This window comes from Lolium perenne, chromosome 4 (genome assembly GCF_019359855.2).
Source record: "Lolium perenne isolate Kyuss_39 chromosome 4, Kyuss_2.0, whole genome shotgun sequence".
Classification (NCBI taxonomy): domain Eukaryota; kingdom Viridiplantae; phylum Streptophyta; class Magnoliopsida; order Poales; family Poaceae; genus Lolium; species Lolium perenne.
Genome location: NC_067247.2, coordinates 349,581,523 through 349,593,041, shown reverse-complemented (window position 1 = coordinate 349,593,041; position 11,519 = coordinate 349,581,523). Strand labels below are relative to the sequence as shown.

At 48.2% G+C, this 11,519-nt stretch overlaps 1 long non-coding RNA gene across 1 annotated transcript; it reads left to right on the top strand.

Annotated features, from left to right (window-relative positions):
• Positions 1–10,142: 10,142 nt before the first annotated feature.
• LOC139830162 (uncharacterized) lies at positions 10,143–10,851 on the top strand. The gene is made up of 2 exons (XR_011742208.1): positions 10,143–10,317; positions 10,514–10,851. It is a non-coding gene; the product is annotated as an uncharacterized lncRNA (long non-coding RNA).
• The last annotated feature ends 668 nt before the right edge of the window (positions 10,852–11,519 follow it).

The following is an 11,519-nucleotide window of genomic DNA, read 5'->3' as shown; positions in this document are numbered from 1 at the left end:
GTTTTATACACATTATATGTCATTATTATGCATTTTCCGGCACTAACCTATTGACGAGATGCCGAAGAGCCATTCTTTGTTTTTCTGCTGTTTTTGGTTTCAGAAATCCTAGTAAGGAAATATTCTCGGAATTGGACGAAATCAACGCCCAGGGGCCTATTTTTCCACGAAGCTTCCAGAAGTCCGAAGAGGAAACGAAGTGGGGCCACGAGGTGGCGACACAATAGGGCGGCGCGGCCCAAGCCCTGGCCGCGCCGGCCTGTTGTGTGGGACCCTCGTGACGCCCCCTGACCTGCCCTTCCGCCTACATATAGTCTTCGTCGCGAAACCCCCAGTACCGAGAGCCACGATACGGAAAACCTTCCAGAGATGCAGCCGCCGCCAATCCCATCTCGGGGGATTCAGGAGATCGCCTCCGGCACCCTGCCGGAGAGGGGAATCATCTCCCGGAGGTCTTTTCATCGCCATGATCGCCTCCGGATCAATGTGTGAGTAGTCCACCCCTGGACTATGGGTCCATAGCAGTAGCTAGATGGTTGTCTTCTCCTCATTGTGCTGTCATGTTAGATCTTGTGAGCTGCTGTTGCCTGCCAAAACCCACCGGCGAGCAGTGGTTAAGCAACACGAAGAGCCGGGAGACTCCCAAGACTGCTAAGTGGGCCCTGGTGCCTCACGTCGTCCCGCAAAGTCCCGGCACACGTCCTGGCGGTTGCAAGGGCGTGCTACCTGACCTATACCTGATCAGGAAGGTGTTGGATTGCTTCGATTAGTCTCCTGCATGGTAGACACGTAAACATTAAATACGAGCCCGATCGGCTCTCAGGTTGCCCTGTGGATCGGCTCAAAGAGCCGATCGCCCCATGGTTCACGTTGGATTTACGATGACATGGGGATCCTGCTGTTATCACCAGAATTCGACCGGATCAGAGGTTGGCCGCGATTAAGATGGGCTTGAAGAATATACCTGGAAGAATTACATGAATCAGCCTTGTATACAAAGTTTGGGCTAGTTTGCCCCTGTATCTGTAAATGTAGTAGGATACGTGTCGGTTAGATAGAATTTGGCTCGTGCACGGTTGGGATTACTCCCACATTAGAAAGTCTACGGACTATAAATATGTATCTAGGGTTATTGAGAAAGGAGGACAATCATGTTCACAACAAACACAAACCAGGCGCATCGCCACCCCTTATTTCGAGGGTTTCTTCCGGGTAAGCATCATGCTGCCTAGATCACATCTTGCGATCTAGGCAGTATACGTTTATTCGTTACCTGGTGTTACTCGTGCTGAAGCATTGTTGATGGCGAGTAGCACTATTTATCGTAGATGTTTTGGGGCTTGCATTGATGCTTTCCTTATGCATATTTGCTTAGCAATGCCGTCCCTCGATATCTAGCTGTCCTTACACCTATTCAGGTGTAAGGGCAGCACCTTGCTTGTTCGTTACTTAGTAGATCCAATCTGTTATAGTTGCTCCTTGTTTCAAGGATTAGTTTAATATCTGCATGATTAGGCCTTATGCTGGGGTTGGATGATCCGGTAGTGCGTGAGGTGTTGTTTTACCGTTCCTATAAGGGATGTTCCGGGAATTGACTTAACGTTGGTTTTTAGGCCTCTTTTAGGGATAGTTTCCATCATCTTTCGTATCTGCTAGGCCCAACTACGCATAGGATGTTCCGATTATGCGGTGAAAACCCTAAACTGTCGTAGATTGGTTTAGCTTTGTTTTGATCATGCAGGATCCCCATGTCATCGTAAATCCAATGTGAACCATGGGACGATCGGCTCTTTGAGCCGATCCACAGGGCAACCTGAGAGCCGATCGGGCTCGTATTTAATGTTTACGTGTCTACCATGCAGGAGACTAGTTGAAGCAATCCAACACCTTCCTGATCAGGTATAGGTCAGGTGGCACGCCCTTGCAACCGCTAGGACGTGTGCTGGGACTTTGCGGGACGACGCGAGGCACCAGAGCCCACTTAGCAGTCTTGGGAGTCTCCCGGCTCTTCGTGTTGCTTAACCACTGCTCGCCGGTGGGTTTTGGCAGGCAACACATTCTGGCACGCCCGGTGGGACACTTTCTACAACAACCATGTCAACATCGGCAGCCAAGATGTCGGACGAACTGATCAAGTACGAGGATCTACCTGCAGAGCATAAGAAGAAATACGATGAGCTGAAGGCCATCTTTGAAGCCGATCTCATCGGCTCTTTTGAGAAGACCCGTTCGCACGGCATCAGGTTCAAAGGATTCACACCCGAAGGCGCGTTCGAGGGATTAGATCTGTCTCTCCCTTCGGAGGAACGCACCAGAGCCCTGCGCCAGGAAATTAACTATGCTGTGGCTCATTCTCTACATCGGCATTCTGAGAGCCTGGTGAATACGCTTGAGCGAGTTACGCTTTGTGTGGTGCAAGAAATCATAAAAAATCAGTATTCTCCGTCAGGACCTGCTTTAGGGACTCACCAGGGAGAGATACCATTCCACACCAGGCCACCACTGCCATTCGCGATGGCAGCTCCACAGCAACAAGGTTCACCGGCATACGTTGTCTACAAGGTTGGAGGTGATCCTGGCGACTACCAATTCTTGTATGAGCCGCCCAAGGAGATCCCATATGGATACGTGTGCACATACGTGCCGGACTGCAACAACTGGACGCACGCGATCCAAACTTCAGCAGGAGGAATTGCCGGAGCAGGAGCGATTGTTACGGCAGGAGGGATTGCTGGAGCAGCGGGGAGTTCTGGAGCAGATGCTGAGAAACAAGCGTGGCTAACTAAATATGCCACTGCAACGAGTCATGAAAGCTCAACCCCTACAGCCCCTACTGTGGATCAGATCAGCGCAATCTTGAGAGATCAGTTCGGCATCCTGCCGAAGAATAGAACAATCGGCTATTCCAAGCCGTACCCCAACGAGTATGACCTGATCCCGCTGCCGCCTAAATATCGACTCCCTGACTTCACAAAATTCAATGGATCAGAAAGGTCTAGCTCCATCGAGCACGTGAGCCGATACTTGGCACAGCTGGGCATGGTTTCAGCATCAGAACCGCTACGTGTGAGGTTCTTTGCCCAATCTCTCACGGGTCCAGCCTTTGGGTGGTACACCTCGCTACCCCCAGATTCAGTTCGGACATGGAAGCAGCTGGAAGAGCAGTTTCACATACAATATCATTCAGAAGCTACCGAAGCTGGCATTGCCGATCTGACGCAGGTTCGGCAAAGGCGAGGAGAGACGGTGCCTGAATACATTCAACGTTTCAGAACTGTCAAGAACCGATATTATTCGGTTCATTTATCTGAGAAAGAAGCAGTCGAGCTGGCCGTGGCAGGCCTCGCAGCGCCACTCAAGGATCTGACGTTCCAAGTGGAGTACAATTCGTTGGCGCACATGGTCCAGAGACTAACTTCGTATGAACAGCGCCACCCAGAATTGTACCAAGACAAGTTCAAGCGCATGATAGGCCTGGTCGACGCTGAGGGGGATGAAGACCTTGCGGAAGATCAGGAAGTCGCCGTGGCTGAATGGACTCGGACGGCAGTTCCCGTGTCCTGCAAATGGGTGAAACAACCAGGGCCTCCAAAAGGGTTTGACTTTGATTTAAGCAAAACTGAGCAAATTTTGGATTTGCTGCTGAAGGAGAAACAGCTGAAGTTACCCGAAGGCCACAAAATTCCTACGTCACAAGAGATGAACGGTAGGCCATACTGCAAATGGCATCACACGTTCACCCACGCCACCAACGACTGCAAAGTGTTGCACGCACAGATTCAAATGGCGATAGAGTCAGACCGATTAATCTTCGGACAATTTGCCATGAAAGTAGACACACATCCGTTTCCTGGCGTCAACATGGTGGATCTCAGTCACTCCCTAAGATGCGAGCCAGGTTTCTCTTTTGGTGTCAACATGGCAGGGCTTGGGAGCCGCCATGGCAAAGATAAAGCAGAAAGCAGTCACTTCCGTGGCAAGGAGAAAGAGGAGGCCGATCCACGCGACCGGCCCCAACATGATAACAGACGGTACCTGACAGAAGAAGAAGTGAGAAGCATGCGGTATCAACGACCACTCTCCGCGCATCTCCTTAACAAATATGAGTAGCAGTATGACCGACGTCGGCGCTACGACATGGATGACGAAAGATATCGTCGGTCTGATGCAGATGACAGGAGGTATCGTCGATATGATAGAGAGCAAGAAGACATGGATAGGCATTGGAACTGTCCTTTCTTTAAACACTGCTGGGACTCAGGAATGAGCCGATTGCCTACAATCCAGAACTGCCCAGAATGTAGACCGTAGAGGAAGGGAACAAATGAAGTTTCAGTGTTCAAGCGTCTCGGGCCTCTCCCACCTCAGGAAAAACGAGCTGAGTCGTCTCAAGATGAAGACTTCGAGGAGTCAGATGAAGAAGAGGATAGGTACCACCGGCCAAGGTGGTGCCCTGATGGACTCAGCCATTCGCAGAAGCGTAGGGTGCAGCGGCTACGAAACCTGGAGGAAGCCGAAGCACAGTACCTGTACACGTTGAGGAAGGCACGGCCCGATCTGGCCATAAAAGTTCAGCAAACGCTGGAGACAGAGATGCGCCCGCCAAAGAAAGTGTGGCGCCCTAAACAGAAAAAAGCCGATGCAGAGGCATCGGCTGATACAAACATGGTGTTTATACTCCCGTCGGAATTTTGTGCTCCAAAAGACGAGGAAGTATCGGTGGCACAATTCGACTGCGGTCCACGGCCAGTGATCTTTGAGAAGCCACGAGAGAGGAGCTACAGGCATTTGAAAGCCCTATACCTAAGAGGTTATATCAATGGGCAGCCTGTCAGCAAGATGTTGGTTGACACGGGAGCGGCAGTCAACATAATGCCGTATTCCATGCTACGATGTTTGGGACACTCCAATGACGATCTGATCAAGACCAACGTCACGTTAAGCGATTTCAACGGCCAAGCATCAGAAGCAAAAGGTGTTCTGAATGTAGATCTGACCGTAGGCCGAAAAACCATACCTACCTCGTTCTTCATCGTCGACAGCAAAAGCAATTACGCTGTCCTGTTAGGAAGGGATTGGATTCACGCTAACTGTTGCATCCCATCCACAATGCACCAATGCATCATACAGTGGGATGGAGATGAAGTGGAGGTTGTTCAGGCAGATGACTCAATCGAGATCTCACTAGCTGCCATGAATATTTGGGATGCAAACGACCAAGAGCCGCTCTCTGGAATCAGTTTGGATGGTTGTGAACGCATCGAAGCTTCAAAAAACGGGGTGAGGCTGGTCTTATCCACTGGCCTGACAGAGTAGCAAGATCTAAATCAGTAGATGTACGTGGCAAGGCCGATCCCTGCGATCGGCCCCAAAAAATAAAAAGTAGTAATCTTATCTCAAGCGCGTTACAAAGCCATAGTGAAGCACCAAGAAGTTGTAAACCCTCATTGAGCATTGCAATGAAAAAGGAGCACTACAAGAAAAGTTCTGATAGACAACGTCTCAAAATCGTCCGCTAAGGGGTATTTTTCGTCGCCTATGGGCCTAACCCGACGATATGGGTTCTGTTGTGGAAACTGCGTCAGGCAAAGTCCTACGACGATTTTTTCGGTCCGTCGCGCTTGGGCGCCCTTCCGCCACGGAAAATCGGACCGTTGCCCAAGTGTTTCCGGGAGCCCGTTGATCGCCGACGTCATGCAACCGACACGTGGCGTACGTCGTTAATCGCGATTAACGGCGTTAACCGGCCGAAACCCCGTGGTAGATGGTAGGCCCACACGAGGCTGCCACGTCTTAAGCGGGCCGGCCCATTAAGTTTGCGGGCCGGGCCAGCTGACTTAGTTTGACCGGTCAACTATATGGCTGGGCTGGTCCATTAGTTACGTGGGCCGGGCCTAACCTCTAAGGTTGACTGGTCAAAACTTTAATGGGCCGGCCCACTAAGTATGTGGGCCGGGCCGAATGCACTCGTTTGACCGGTCAACAGGCAAAAGGGCCGGCCCACAAGACATGTGGGACCCACTTTCCTGGTATCGGGCCGGCTCATTTACAAAGTGGGGTCCACATTAAAGCAACTGGGCCGGCCCAAGAAGTTATTGGGCCGGCCCACTTAGCATGTGGGTCCCACTTTCCTGCTATCGGGCCGGCCCATTTAGTACGTGGGGTCCACATCTGATCAAATGGGCCGCCCAACAAGCCGTGGGCGGGCCAAAAGCACCGGTGGGTCTCACTTTCTGTTAAAGGGCCGACCCATTTAGTATGTGGGGTCCACCATATAGCAAGTGGGCCGGCCCAACAAGCTAGTGGGCCGGGCTAAAAACTCACTTGGGTCCCACTTTCCTGTTAACGGGCTTGCCCGTTTATTAGTTGGGGTCCACCATATAGCAAGTGGGCCGGGCCAACAAGAAGTGGGCCGGGCCAAAACACTGGTGGGTCCCACTTTCCTGTTAAAGGGCCGGCCCATTTAGTATGTGGGGTCCACCATATAGCAAGTGGGCCGGCCCAACATGCTAGTGGGCCGGGCCAAAAACACAGGTGGGTCCCACTTTCCTGTTAAAGGGCCGGCCCATTTAGTATGTGGGGTCCACCATATAGCAAGTGGGCCGGCCCAACACGCTAGTGGGCCGGGCCAAAACACAGGTGGGTCCCACTTTCGTCTTAAAGGGCCGGCCCATTTAGTATGTGGGGTCCACCACAAAAGCAATTGGGCTGGCCCAACTAGTTAGTGGGCCGGCCCAGTAGTGGGTGGGTCCACCTTAAAGCAAGTGGGCCGGCCCAATAAATGTGTGGGGTCCACAGTAAATCAAGTGGGCTGGCCCAATAAGTAAGTGGGCCAGCCCGTTTAGTTGCTGTTTATATGCCGGCGTAATAGGCGCTTTAGGATTTTGCGGGCCGGCACATATGTGATTTCGCTTAATTGGGCCGTTTAAGGGATGGGAATTCGTGATTTAGATACTGAGAATATTTACGCAGCATTGATTTCTGTCGGATAGCCTCACTTACCACAAGCACCAAAGAAAAAATGCGCGAAAGAACTATAAAAACTAACTAAATAGTACATCAGCTGCAAGGCATTGAAAAAATATTACAGAACCCAGAGAAATTGAATGGTAATTAAACCTAGCAATACAATGAAGGGATTTGGCAATCTTTTAAGTTGTCCATGCAGCACCTATATCCGAAACAAAGACATTACAAGTTAAGACAGCAACAATGGAAAGGCAAAGACACTAAAATATTGTTTGCCAAAGAATTTGGAACTCATCATTTCGTCGTTATAACAAGATCATTGTAATGCGCACAATAAGCAAACAAAGAGTGCATACCGCATACCAACAGCCAATATAACAGAGCATGTTAGAATGAAACAGCAGACTTACTACTGTCGAGTCCCATGCAAACCAACATGTTCAGGGAGTACAAAATTGGCATGAACAACATAGTAGCAGGCTATAAATTTTGTAACAACGATCGAAAGCAAGATGAAGTTATGATGGCTACATCTACAGAGGGAATGTAAACCAAAAATAGAAGTTACGATGGCAAAAGCTAAAGAGGAGGGAATGTGAACCAACATGTGCCAAGTGCAATTACTTCATTTTGGCCGTGAACTAAATAATACTCCTGAACTTATAGTGAAGGGGATGCAAATCAAGATGTTTCGGGATATAAACTTGTAATGAGCAACACATAGAGGATAGTTAATGCTGGAGCTTAGGATGGACCAGATACAGAATATAGTGGGATCACCTGTGAACTTGTATAAGAGGGAATGCAAACCAATATGTTCAGCTTTCCATATGTGAGCGTCATGCCAAGTCAGAGAAACAAGTCAATAATGCAGCTTTTGAAGAACAAGATGGCACGCAAAATTATTATCTAGTAGTATGACAAGTTTATTTGTACTACTGGCTAGATAGCAGAGTGATAGCATGCCAAACTAAGTCCTTACTTTGTTAGCTTACAATGAACTAGATACAAAACAATGGCATCACCTGTAGTACAGGGAATGCAAGCCAACATGTTCATGGAGTAAAAAATTGGCACAAACAACATAGTAGCAGGCCATAATTTTTGTAACAACGACTGAGTAAGATAAAGTTATGATGGCTAGATCTACAGAGCAGGGAATGTAAACCAAATATAGAAGTTACGATGCCAAAAGCTATAGAGCAGGGAATGCGAACCAACATGTGCAATTACTTAAAATTGGCCATGAACTAAATAATAGCAGGATGTTACTATAATACCTATAATTTTTGTAACAACGATCGAGCAAGATAGAAGTTATGATGGCTACATCTACAGAGCAGGGAATGCAAACCAAAATGTTCAATCGCTTAAAGTTAGCAATGAAGTAGAAAATAGCAATGTGTTACGGTCATAGCTAGGAATGAACTAAAAGAGCTTCAGACAAACAAGCATCTGAACCCGTAACATGGCGCTAAAACAAGGGACTTACATTAGGAGAAGCACTGTGGGAGTCACAGCAGATCTTCACTGGGGTTGATAGATCCGGTGATGAAGTACGCTACATGTGCTACTTGGGGTTGGAGAGACGGCCATTACACTTCATGATTACCTATCTCATCGCAAAAACGTAACGGCGCGTCGTTAGCACAAACAGTTCCCCCAAGATTAAACAAGAACTTGCAGTGCAAGCAATAGAAAAGCGACAGAGAAGAGTTTAGATCATGCACGGCGCGGGTGAAGCAGATCCGGTTCATGCACAGCGGTGTCGGTGAGCAAGATCCGATGCGGTGGACGACGGATCCGGTGAAGCGGCTCCGGTGGGGTGGACGATACCGCAGCTGAAGCGACTGCGGTAGACTGCTGGATGAGCATATGGTTTCGAGGTTCGGCGGGGATGATCCGGTCCGGTTGATGACGGCGTTGATGAAGCGGCTCCGGCAGGCAGCCGGATGACGAGGATCGCGAGGGCTCGGGTAGGCCAGGGAAGTCCGGCGGGGATGTTCGGTGCGGTGGTCGTGGAGGTGGTAGAGAGAGGGACTTGAGAAGTTCCGGTGGGTGGTCTCGGATGAGAGATCGAGGGAAATGAATTTTTTGGGAGGGTATCCGGGGCTAGGGAGGTGGTGATCCAAAAAATGACGGCCAGACCCCACCAACCGACTTTGCTGTCATCTCCACAGGGTAGAATCGGAATTTGGAAGCGTGTGAAATTTTTGTATTTTGTGGGCGGGAAGTTTTGCCGCTATGAGATTTTGAATTTCGCTAAGGTCCAAGTATAATGATAAAAAATTGTGAGACCGTACTAGTACCTCTGTTCAAGGCCGACTGTAAAATGAAATCATCATCAAGTTGAACATCGGTTACTACCATGATCATCATCGGACACGATCTCGGTGACATGCACCTGAAATTGGTGCATCCGTTGCAAAGTATAATGCTAAAATTTTGAGTGACCGTACTAGTACTTATGTTCAAGCCCGAGTGCAACATCAAATCATCATCACGTTGAAAATTTGTTACCATGATCATGATCTATCTCTAAATTTGGCGAATCCGCTAAATCTGGCAAAGTATAATGATAAAAAAAATTGTGAGACAAGTAGTAGTACTTCTGTTCAAGGTCGAGTGCAACATCAAATCATCATCACGTTTAAAATTTGTTACCATGATCATGATCTACCTCTGAAAATGGGCGCATCCGCTAAAACTTGCAAAGTATAATGATAAAAAAATTGTGAGACCGTACTAGGACTTATGTTCAAGGTCGAGTGCAACATCAAATCATCATTACATTGAAAAGTGTGTTACCATGATCATGATCTATCTCTCTGAATTTGGCGCATCCGCTAAATCTCGCAAAGTATAATGATAAAAAAATTGTGAGAATGTACTAGTACTTATGTTCAAGGCCGAGTGCAGGATCAAATCATCATCACGTTGAAATTCGCTACAACGATCATGACATATCTCTAAAATTGGCGCAGCCGCTAAATCTCGCAAAGAATAATGCGCAACAAAAATGGTGACACTGTACTAGTACTTGTGTTCAAGGCCGAGTGCAGGATCAAATCATCATCACGGTGAAATTTGTTACAACGATCATGACATATCTCTGAAATTGGTGCATCCGCTAAATCTTGCATGTGGCGCATCTCAGTGCGGAGCAACAGGCCGGTGCTATCAAGGTTGAGGCGTCAGTAGCGTCATCGGGCTCTCCTCTTTTGATAGATCTTCTACATGGCGCGGCGCACCGCCCGTCGAGAAGCAGTCACATGTGATACCGAGGTGGAGACGTCGCCGGCATCCTCGAGGCGCGGCCGCCCTTCTACGAGCCAGCGTCGACTCAAGGTATGAATCCATGCGTTGTCGCGCCCCTTCTTCCGATGAAGTGGGGTGCCTTAGATTTATTGTTCTTCTCTTACGATTATTTCGAGCCGATCATGTGTGCTCTTTCTCTGAATATATTGCTTGAAAAGCTAACCAAGTTAATTAAATTCACTTCGTTCTTAATCTTGCGTGCTAATTTTGTTATTTTTGCTGACAGTGGTGCGCGCAAGGAGATTTATTTGTGGGTGTGCTGAGCTGTTAGGCCTAAGTCGAAATCCTCAGCTAAACGAGGCCTCAGCTTAACACATAAAAAAGGTGTTCAATCTCGCCCACAATGTCCTTTTCTTTCCTCTTCCTTTATTGGAACTTGTTTTGCAGACAAGGAAAGTGGCACGTGTAATGTGAGTAAAACCCTCTTAGCCAAAATCAGCTACAAGCAAGATTTTCTGTATTGTAGATGCCCCAATTGACTCTAATCCCCAATGTAGTCTTTTTTTTATGTCAGTATAGACTTCTTTACATGGCATGCATTTGCCTAATGAGCAGCATTGTATTGCCATTCTAGCCAACCTGGTCGATATGTCAAGCTTCATGCACGAGATGCCATGTTTAATTTACTCCCTCACTCCGATCCATATTTCTTGGTGTAAAATGAATGTGAATCGAAGGGAGTACTTTTCTTAGATAGTACTATACCATTTCAAAAAAAAATACTAGTACTTCGTACTACTACATCACAAATGCATCAAAAGAGTACTACCATCACAAGACCACCACGGTTGTACTAGTAGAGTTTAATACTGAACTTCCAAAGGGAATAAGATTACACATATGAACTTTAAACAGGACCAGGAGCATGAGGGCCAGCAGCAGGGGCGTTGACTGGGAACAAGCCAGGCAAGACGTAATTCTGGAGGAAGAGGCCATATGCTGCGTGCTTGGCCTTGGTTGCAGGGCGGTGCTTCCCCGATGTACTTAGGCCTACACCCGTCGCATGCTGGATCAGGCTGCGGATGTCCTTCTGGAGGATTTTGCCACAGAATGGGCAAAATAGCTCCCCGCGCATGCGGAAACGAATTTCACCACCCTTCAGCCGCTTCAGAACGTAGCGGCTCTTCTGGTCCCTGCGCTCCTTGTTGTCGTCCATGTCATCAGAATATTCCTGTGAATTATAAAGTACATAATAATCAGGTGCTTAATGAAAGATCGAATAAATACTGCAC